Genomic DNA, 10,470 nt, shown 5'->3' with positions numbered 1-10,470 from the left:
CAGGATAGGATTAGATACACGACTCTGCAGACAGTATCACACAAGCTAGGATTAGATACATAGATCAGCAGACACTATCACACAGGAGAGGATTAGATACACAGCTCTGCGGACAGTATCACACAGGAGAGGATTTGATACACAGCTCAGCAGACAGTATCACACAGGATAGGATTAGATACACAGCTCAGCAAACAGTATCACACAGGAGAGGATTAGATACACAGCTCTGCAGACAGTATCACACAGGATAGGATTAGATTCACAGCTGTGCAGACAATATCACCGATACACACACAGGCTGACAGGTGGGGGGTGAGGGGGTTTAAGCGGGGGGTGTTTCTGGAGACTGTAGCAGCGGCGGTGTTGGGGGGAGGGGTGCCGGTACTCACATGCAGAGGCATACAAACACACACACACACACAGCAGCAGGGGCTGGGTAGAGCGGAGGGAGGGGGTGTCATTAAAGACGGTAATGGCGGGGGGCGGCGGCGGCAGCAGTAGCGGGGGCTGGGTAGAGCGGAGGGAGGGGCGGCGGCAGCAGTAGCGGGGGCTGGGTAGAGCGGAGGGAGGGAGTGTCGTTGGGGACGGTAACGGCGGGGGGAGGGGAGGCGGCCCGTACTCACACATCCCGGCAGTTGACGGGTATAGTGGAGCAAACAGCATACACTGTGAGCTCCACAATGATGGCGCTGATCTCCTCTCTCTGCTGTGATCTGGACAGCCCAGGGGGGCGCGTCCAGGTCACAGCAGACGCCTTCTCTAATGTTACTAAATGGGGTCGGATCCCGACCACTGTTCTCTATCCACAGGAGCTGCCATAAAGGAGTGAGTAACTGTCATTACACACACAGCAAATCAGCATGGCCGCCCCCAGTGCCTCCAGTAAAATAAGAATTAGATGAAAACTAAATAAGCTGCGATTTTAATTTTGTAATAAAAATACTTCATACTTCATAATCACTATTTTTAATACAAAAATAAAAAATGGCGACACCTTACCTTTAAAGCACGCATAAGTACCAATTACTATAAGGGTGGGTTATCTGGATATTGCCCTGATCTTGCCCTATTTAGGCCCTTCCTGGCAACAGGGAGTTTATGCACTCTAGGATTCAAGTAGTGCTCCCATTCCATGACGGCTTACCCTGTATACCCTCCTATTTCCCTACTGATCTATTAAAGGTGCAGCTTTATCTTAAATTACCCTTCCCATTACTATGCCCAGGTAACGGTCTATCCCCCACCTAGGTGGAACCTCAGCAGGTAACTATCTAGATATATAGAGTAATAATAACACAAACAATTACCACTTAGTTACATAGAGCGATTGTGAACAGCAGTTTTCAGCTCTTTCCACAGATTCTTGATTGGGTTCAGGTCTGGACTGTGACTTGGCCATTCTAACACCTGGATACGGTTATTTGTGAATCATTACATTGTAGATTTTGCTTTGTGTTTGGGATCAGTGTCTTGTTGGAAGTCATTGTCCCAGTCTCAGGTCTTTTGCAGACTCCAACAGGTTTTCTTCAAGAATGGTCCTGTATTTGGCTCCATCCATTTTCCCATCAATTTTAACCATCTTCCCTGTCCCTGCTGAAGAAAAGCAGGCCCAAACCATGATGCTGCCACCACCATGTTTGACAGTGGGGATGATGTGTTCAGAGTGATGAGCTGTGTTGCTTTTATGCCAAACATATCGTTTGGCATTGTGCCCAAATAGTTTGATTTTGGTTTACTCTGACCAGAGCACCTTCTTCTTCAACATGTTTAGTGTCTCCAGGCAGCTTGTGGCAAACTTTAAACAACACTTTTTATGGATATCTTTGAGAAATGGCTTTCTTCTTGCCCCTCTTCCATAAAGGCCAGATTTGTGCAGTGTAGACTGATTGTTGTCCTATGGACAGACTCTCCCACCTCAGCTGTAGATCTCTGCAGGTCATCCAGAGGGATCATGGGCCTCTTGGCTGCATCTCTGATCAGTCTTCTCCTTGTGTGAGATGACAGTTTGGATGGACGGCCGGGTCTTGGTAGATTTGCAGAGTGGTATGATACTCCTTCCATTTCAATATGATTGCTTTCACAGTGCTCCTTGGGATGTTTAAAGTTGTGGAAATCTTTTTGTAACCAAATCCGGCTTTAAACTTCTCCACAACAGTATCACGGACCTGCCTGTTGTGTTCCTTGGTCTTCATGATGCTCTCTGTGCTTTAAACAGAACACTGAGACTATCACTATCACTACCTACTGATAGGGAATTTAGATTGTGAGCCCCAATGGGGACAGTGTTAACAATGTATGTAAAGCGCTGTGGAATTAATAGCGCTATATAAGAGAATAAATATTATATTATTACTTGGGACAACACTGGATCATACAGAGATCCTCAATTAAGTTCTGGAGTGAGTTTGCTGCACTGAAAGTAAAGGGGATGAATAATATTGCACGCCCCAATTTTCAGTTCATTCTTTTTTTCGTTTAATATTTCTTTATTGTTTTCAAAAAAAATTATATGACAAAGCATGAATATAGATAATTTTGTAGTGCCCGGTTTTACAGAATATGGAAAAGTTGCAGTTTGTTCTGGGCATTTAAATCTTATACAGCATATACTACAGTGAACTTTATCGTAGGTCTTACAAGAAAAATTCTTCATAACATCCTTAATGACGTCTTATCCCAAGTATATATCAATCGTTTATCTTTTGTTCTATTTAATATGTAGATGCCAATATCATTCTGTATAATCTTGCCATATATTTCAACAAGTAAACCTAAATTACACTAATTAGATAAGCAAGAGAAGGAAAAGAGGGGAAAGAAAGAAAAGCAAGGGATGAAAGGAGAAGAAGAGGGAGAAAGAGAAGAGAAAGAAGGAAAACACGAGAAAGAGAGAAGGGGAGATTATGTAGAGTTCTGTGACTTCGCACCACGCCACCCTCCCATCAGGAGGGCCACTTCGCCCCGCCAGACATCAATGTGGCAGCGTGCCCGTGAGTACAGTTCAATCTTTTTTTTTAAAAAAAAAAAGTTTAAAATAAGCAATAAATTTCATTCAACTTCACAAATGTATCCCAATTGTTGTTGATTCTTCACCATACCATTCAAATTTTTATCTTTCTGTTTGAAGCCTGAAATGTGGGAAAAAGTTGAAAAATTCAAGGGGGACGAATACTTTTGCCAGGCACTGTATGTGACACACACTGCCACCTAGATATCGTATTGGAGCTATTTTTACTTAACAATTCACAATAGACACTTCCATACAAAAGTCCACTGTCAACATTTGTGGATCTTGGATCCACCCACACCTGTTAGTTAGCCTGTTCAAATCAGCAGACATGTGCAGGGATCATTGCTGGCTCACCACAGCAGCTGGCGTGATTATACACCTTCATGATTTAGGATGTACCAGTACGTTCTAGTTCGTTAAGGAGTTAAAGTTATAGTTATATAATGGACATGAAGTCCTGACTTCTAGCTTTCATTTGAGGGGTTCCACATTAAAATTTGATGAAGGGGTTTGGAGTTTTCGCTTCTTTACATGTGCCGCTTTGGTTTTAAAGGGCCAAAAAGTAATTGGACAATTGATTATCCGGCGTCTCATGGGTGGTGTGGGCAATTCCTTTGTTATTTCATTCTCAATTAAGCACATAGAAGGCCTGGAGTTGGTTGGAGATGTTGTGCTGCATTTTGAAGTTTTTGCTGAGAAGTAAACATTCAGTCAGAGGAGCTCTCCATGCAGGTGACACAAGCCATCCTTCATCTGCGAACACAGAAAAAAAACATCCAAGAATGTGCTACAATATTAGTAGAGGCTAAATTTACAGTTTGGTACATCCTGAGAGAGAAAGAAGCACTGGTGACCTCAACAATGAAAAAAGACCTGGACGACTCCGGAAGACAACAGTGGTGGATGATCACAGAATAATTACAATGGTCAAGAGAAACCCCTACACAACATCCAACCAAGTGACCAACACTCTCCAGGATCGAGGGGTATCAGTATCCAAATCTACCATAAAGAGAGAAAATACAGAGGGTTTACTGCACGAGGAAAGACACTCATAAGCCTCAAGAAGAAGGCGGCGGCAAGATTGCAGCACAGTTCTAGAAGAACATTCTATGGATAGATGAAACCAAGATCAACCTCTACCAGAATGATGGAGAGAAAAAAGTATGGTGAAGGCACGGTACAGGTCATAATCCAAAGCATACCATGTCATCTGTAACACACGACGGAGGCAGTGTGATGGCCAGACATGGTACAGCTCATAATCCAAAACATACCGCGTCATCTGTAACACACGACGGAGGCAGTGTGATGGCCGGGCATGGTACAGCTCATAATCCAAAGCATAGCGCGTCATCTGTAACAGTCGGCGGAGGCAGTGTGATGGCCGGGCATGGTACAGTTCATAATCCAAAGCATACCACATCATCTGTAACACACGGCGGAGGCCGTGTGATGGCCGGGCATGGTACAGCTCATAATCCAAAGCATAGCACATCATCTGTAACACATCGCGGAGGCAGTGTGATGGCCGGGCATGGTACAGCTCATAATCCAAAGCATAGCACATCATCTGTAACACACGGCGGAGGCAGAGTGATGGCCCGGGCATGGTACAGCTCATAATCCAAAGCATAGCGCATCATCTGTAACACACGGCGCAGGCAGAGTGATGGCCGGGCTTGATACAGCTCATGATCCAAAGCACACCACATCATCTGTAACACACGGCGGAGGCAGTGTGATGGCCGGGCATGGTACAGCTCATGATACAAACCATAGCGCATCATCTGTAACACACGGCGAAGGCAGTGTGATGGCCGGGCTTGGTACAGCTCATGATCCAAAGCACACCACATCATCTGGAACACACGGCGGAGGCAGTGTGATGGCCGGGCATGGTACAGCTCATGATACAAACCGTAGCGCATCATCTGTAACACAGCGGAGGCAGTGTGATGGCTTGGGCATGTATGGCTGCCAGTAGCACTGGGTCACTAGTGTTTATTGATGATGTGACGAGACAGAAACAGCCGGATGAATTCTGGGGTTTTCAGAGACATACTGTGTGCCCAAATCCAGGCAAATGCAGCCAAACTGATTGATCGGTGTTTCATAATACAGATAGACAATGGCCCAAAACATAAAGCCAAAGCAACCCAGGAGTTTATTAAAGGAAAGAAGTGCAATATACTTGAACGGTTGAGTCATAACCTGATCTCAACCCAAACGAACCGCATTTCACTTGTTAAAGAATAAACTTCAGACAGAAAGATCCAGAAACAAACGGCAACTGAAAACCGCTGCAGTAATGACCGGCAGAGTATTAACAAGGAGAAGACCCAGCATCTGGTGATGGCCATGAGGTGACGACTTCAGGGAGAAAGATCCAGACGCAGCAACTGAAAACCGCTGCAGTAAAGACCGGCAGAGCAATAACAAGGAGGAGACCCAGCGTCTGGTGATAGCCATGAGGTCACGACTTCAGGGAGAAAGATCCAGAAACAGCAACTGAAAACCGCTGCAGTAAAGACCGGCAGAGCAATAACAAGGAGGAGACCCAGCGTCTGGTGATGGCCATGAGGTGAAGACTTCAGGGAGAAAGATCCAGAAACAGCAACTGAAAACCGCTGCAGTAATGACCGGCAGAGTATTAACAAGGAGACCCAGCGTCTGGTGATGGCCATGAGGTGACGACTTCAGGGAGAAAGATCCGGAAACAGCAACTGAAAACTGCTGCAGTAAAGACCGGCAGAGCAATAACAAGGAGGAGACCCAGCGTCTGGTGATGGCCACGAGGTGAAAACTTCAGGGAGAAAGATCCGGAAACAGCAACTGAAAACCGCTGCAGTAAAGACCGGCAGAGCAATAACAAGGAGGAGACCCAGCGTCTGGTGATGGCCACGAGGTGAAGACTTCAGGGAGAAAGATCCAGAAACAGTGACTAAAAACCGCTGCAGTAAAGACCGGCAGAGCAATAACAAGGAGGAGACCCAGCGTCTGGTGATGGCCACGAGGTGAAGACTTCAGGGAGAAAGATCCGGAAACAGCAACTGAAAACCGCTGCAGTAAAGACCGGCAGAGCAATAACAAGGAGGAGACCCAGCGTCTGGTGATGGCCACGAAGTGAAGACTTCAGGGAGAAAGATCCGGAAACAGCAACTGAAAACCGCTGCAGTAAAGACCGGCAGAGCAATAACAAGGAGGAGACCCAGCGTCTGGTGATGGCCACGAGGTGAAGACTTCAGGCAGTTATTGTCAACAAAGGGTTTTCAACCAAGTATTGGAAAATAACATTTTATTTCCAAATATTTAATTTGACAAATTACCTTTGAGCCCCTGAAGTGACAGGATTGAGTTTATAAAATGCTGCAGTTCCTCATACTCTTACTCAATCATTTTCTTCAACCCCCTGAATTAAAGCTGAAAGTCTGAACTTCGATTGTGATAACAGAACAAAAATGTGAAAAATATTGTCTCTGTCCTAATCTATATGGACCTGTCTGTGGTTACTAATATATTGACTTCTTAGTCTTTTTAATAAAAGTTATTTTTAGAGCATATTTTTCCGGTGATTTAGAAGTATTTTGAATAAACACACGGAACAGATATAAACAGTGACTTATGGACCTATTGAATACTGGTATAGCGGAGGTGATTTCCTTGGTGGTGAACTACTATGGAGGTATTTGCCGATGCTGGTAATAGGGGAACTGGAACTCCCAAAGCTGATTCAAGAACACAAGCCCTCTCCTTGCTTGAGGCTTCAGGCCCCAATGCAGCAGACAACTCCTGGATTCGGGCTGCTTGGGACGGAGTTCTTGATTACAGACTGTCATTGGATCTTTGATCTGACACAGTATATTTCCTCTGAGTCAGCCTCAGCAGGGTTTCAGTCATCCTCCACGATGTTCTGGGCATCCCATCGGACCAATTTCTGAATCAAATCCGACCAGATGTCGGTGGACCGGTGTTTGATCTTTCGAAGCTGGCGCAGCTCCTGTATTTGCCGTTTCCTGTTGCGGCTGTATATCAACTTCAGTCCTCTTCTCAAAGCTGAGCTGGTGGGAGGTGGACCCAGTGCCATCCAGAACATGTATGCTTTACCTATGGCCTGCTGGGTATGCCTATTGTCAAGCCCTTAGACAATGTCTACTAACACCAGTGCCTGCAGCTCCCCCGGATCAGCCAGTATGAGTAATATCCCACCGCTGCCACCAGTTGTAAAGACACAAGGGTCAGTGGGTGGTCTCGTCCGCTGGCTAGTCTGTCTTTAGAAAGACCACATGGACCAGGGCTCATCCCACTGAACTCCCAAACTCCATCCCCATGGGAAGAACACTACTTGGACAACACACCAACTTGATACAAATAAATCATCACTTCTGAATGCTTCTTACTTTGTAGGATTTTTTGCACAACACTGTTATACAATACAATTTAGATTCTTTGAGCAGCGTTCCATCTGACCAGCTCTGCAGGATTTCTATTTGACCGGCTTTGCGGGGTTTCCATCTGACCAGCTCTGCAGGATTTCTATCTGACCAGCTTTGCGGGGTTTCTATCTGACCGACTGCGTGGTTTCTATCTGACTGGCTCTGTGGGATTTCTATCTGACAGGCTCTGCGGTGTTTCTATCTGACTGGCTCTTTGGGGTTTCTATATGTCCGGCTCTACTGGGTTTCTATCGGTCTGGCTCTGCAGAATTTCTATCTGTCCGGCTCTTCGGGGTTTCTATCTGTCTGGCTCTGCGGGGTTTCCATCTGACCGGCTCTGCGAGGTTTCTATCTGACTGGCTCTGCTGGATTTCTATCTGACCGGCTCTTCGGGGTTTCTATCTGTTCAGCTCTGCGGGATTTCTATATGTCCGGCTCTACTGGGTTTCTATCTGACCGGCTCTTTGGGGTTTCTATCTGTTAGGACCAGGAGGACGGGTAGGCCCAGGAGGTGGATCCACTGGGCTGAACACCTCACCGAGGGCAAGGTGCCCGGTAGCCGGAGCACTACGGGTAGCAGGACAGTCCGTTCAGAGGAGTGGAGTGAAGAAGTCCCTGGGACCACGGAGTCTCTGAAGGTAGTGCGGGTGACGGAGCTCAGGTTCGGAGGCCGAGATGATGTCAGGCAGAATCCGGAACCAATGGAGTGAGGAGGTGGGTCACCACACGGATCCAGGGATCGGAGATGGTAGAAACTGACGAGATAGCGGACAGTCACCGTTCGGGGTTCTGGAATCGTCAGGACCGGTTGGCGAGACAGGAGCGACTCTACAAGAGAGATAGGTAAGTACGGAACAAGGCACAGGGAGACCTGACTCCTAGCTTAGCAAACACGAAGAACAGGCCCCGCCCACTTGGAAAGGAACCCTCTATATACCCTGTACCTGCATCTTCAATATCCTGTTGGAGAACGCTGGCCCTTTAAGAAAAGGTCAATGACCGCGCGCGCGCCCTGATGCGCATGCGCGAGGCCCGGGTGCTAGAAGCCAGAGCAGGATGCGGTGTGCAGGAGGCAGGAGTGCCGGGCCGGCTCAGGACAGCAGACGGGCGCCGGGACCGGGGACCGGGTTGCCTGGAGGACGCAGGTGAGGGAGCATGGAGGCTGAGGAGCGGGGGACCGGGGAGCGTGGCACGGGAGCGGGGAAGCGAGGTCCGGGAGCGGGGGAGCATGGCAGAGGAGCCGGGGAGCGTGGCAGGGGAGCCGGGGAGCGTGGCAGGAGAACCGGGGAGCGTGGCACGGGCACCGGGGAGCGTGGCACGGGCACCGGGGAGCGTGACAGTACCCCCTCCCCCACGCCCCCCTCCCCACAACCGGGACAGGAAGGCACGTATCAGAGGAGTACCCACATTCTCCCGGGGTTCCCAGGACCTATCCTCAGGACCATACCCAGCCCAGTCCACCAGGAAGAACTGTCGGCCCCGCACGGTCTTCATGGCCACGATATCCCTTACCGCATAGATGTCATCGTCAGCAATAGGAGGAGGAGCAGAACTAGCAGCAGCGGAGAAGGGACCAAAGGACAACCGGCTTGAGCAGGGAGACGTGGAAGGAGTTGGGTATCCTCATCGTAGCCGGGAGCTGCAGCTTGTAGGAGACCTCATTTATTTTGCCGATGACTTTAAACGGCCCGATGTAGCGAGGACCCAGCTTGTATGATGGTAGCTTCAATCGGACATATTTGGAAGCAAGCCAGACCAGATCTCCTGGAGAGAAACACGGAGGATCCAGACGCCTCTTGTCCGCGTGTCTCTTCATCCGCAGGGAAGCACGTTCAAGGGACGTCTTGACAGAGTCCCAAATTGTTGAAAAGTCACGGACTACGGTATCAGCAGCAGGGACATCCGAGGAAGAAGATACAGGTAATGGGACGGAAGGCTGCAGTCCGTAAACGACATGGAAGAGCTGGAGGAGGACTCACTGACGTGATGGTTATGGGAGAATTCAGCCCATGGAAGGAGCGTGGACCAGTCGTCGTGATGGGTGTTAACGTAGTGACGCAAGAAGGAGGTCAGGATCTGATTGACTCGTTCCACTTGGCCATTCGACTGAGGATGGTAGGCTGAAGAAAAGTCCAGAGCCACTCCCAGATGTTTGCAGAGGGCCCTCCAGAAGCGGGAGGTAAACTGAGTTCCTCTGTCGGACACAATGTGTGAGGGAAAGCCATGCAAGTGGAAGATGTGCTGTATATAGGCGTCAGCGAGTTCCTGGGCAGAGGGGAGTCCAGCCATAGGGACGAAATGAGCCATTTTGGAGAACCGGTCCACCACGACCCATATGACTGTGTGTCCGGCGGACAATGGCAAGTCTGTAATAAAGTCCATTGCAATATGTTGCCACGGAACGGAGGGGATTGGCAGCAGCAGAAGGCGACCATATGGCAGGTGTTTGGGCGTCTTGTTCCGGGCACAAGAGGAGCAGGCTGAGACAAAGGACGCGACGTCTGTGCGAAGGGATGGCCACCTGTAGTGACGTACAATTGTACTCCATGTTCTCTTCTGACCAGCATGGCCGGCTATTTTCGAGGCATGGCCCCAGTGCAACACTTTTTGTCTGTCAGTTTCAGAGACATAGGTCTTCCCGGGCGGTATCTGGGCCAGAGTGACAGGAGCCACCGGAATGATTTTACTTGGGCAGATGATGGGCTGGGATGTCTCCTCCTCCTGTTCCATGGGCACGAATGACCTGGACAAGGCATCTGCTCGCACATTCTTATCCGAGGGCCGAAAATGGAGCTGAAAATCGAACCTGGCAAAGAACAAGGACCACCTGGCTTGTCGTGGGTTCAGTCGCTGAGTAGACCGCAGGTATTCCAGGTTCTTGTGGTCCGTGTAAATGATCACGGGGTACACTGCTCCCTCCAGAAGGTAGCGTCATTCTTCCAGAGCCAGTTTGACTGCTAATAGCTCTCGGTCACCGATGGTGTAGTTGCGTTCAGGCGCTGAGAAGCTCTTGGAGAAGAA

Source organism: Anomaloglossus baeobatrachus, chromosome 3 (genome assembly GCF_048569485.1).
Source record: "Anomaloglossus baeobatrachus isolate aAnoBae1 chromosome 3, aAnoBae1.hap1, whole genome shotgun sequence".
NCBI lineage: Eukaryota > Metazoa > Chordata > Amphibia > Anura > Aromobatidae > Anomaloglossus > Anomaloglossus baeobatrachus.
Note: the sequence above shows the minus strand (reverse complement) of the source record.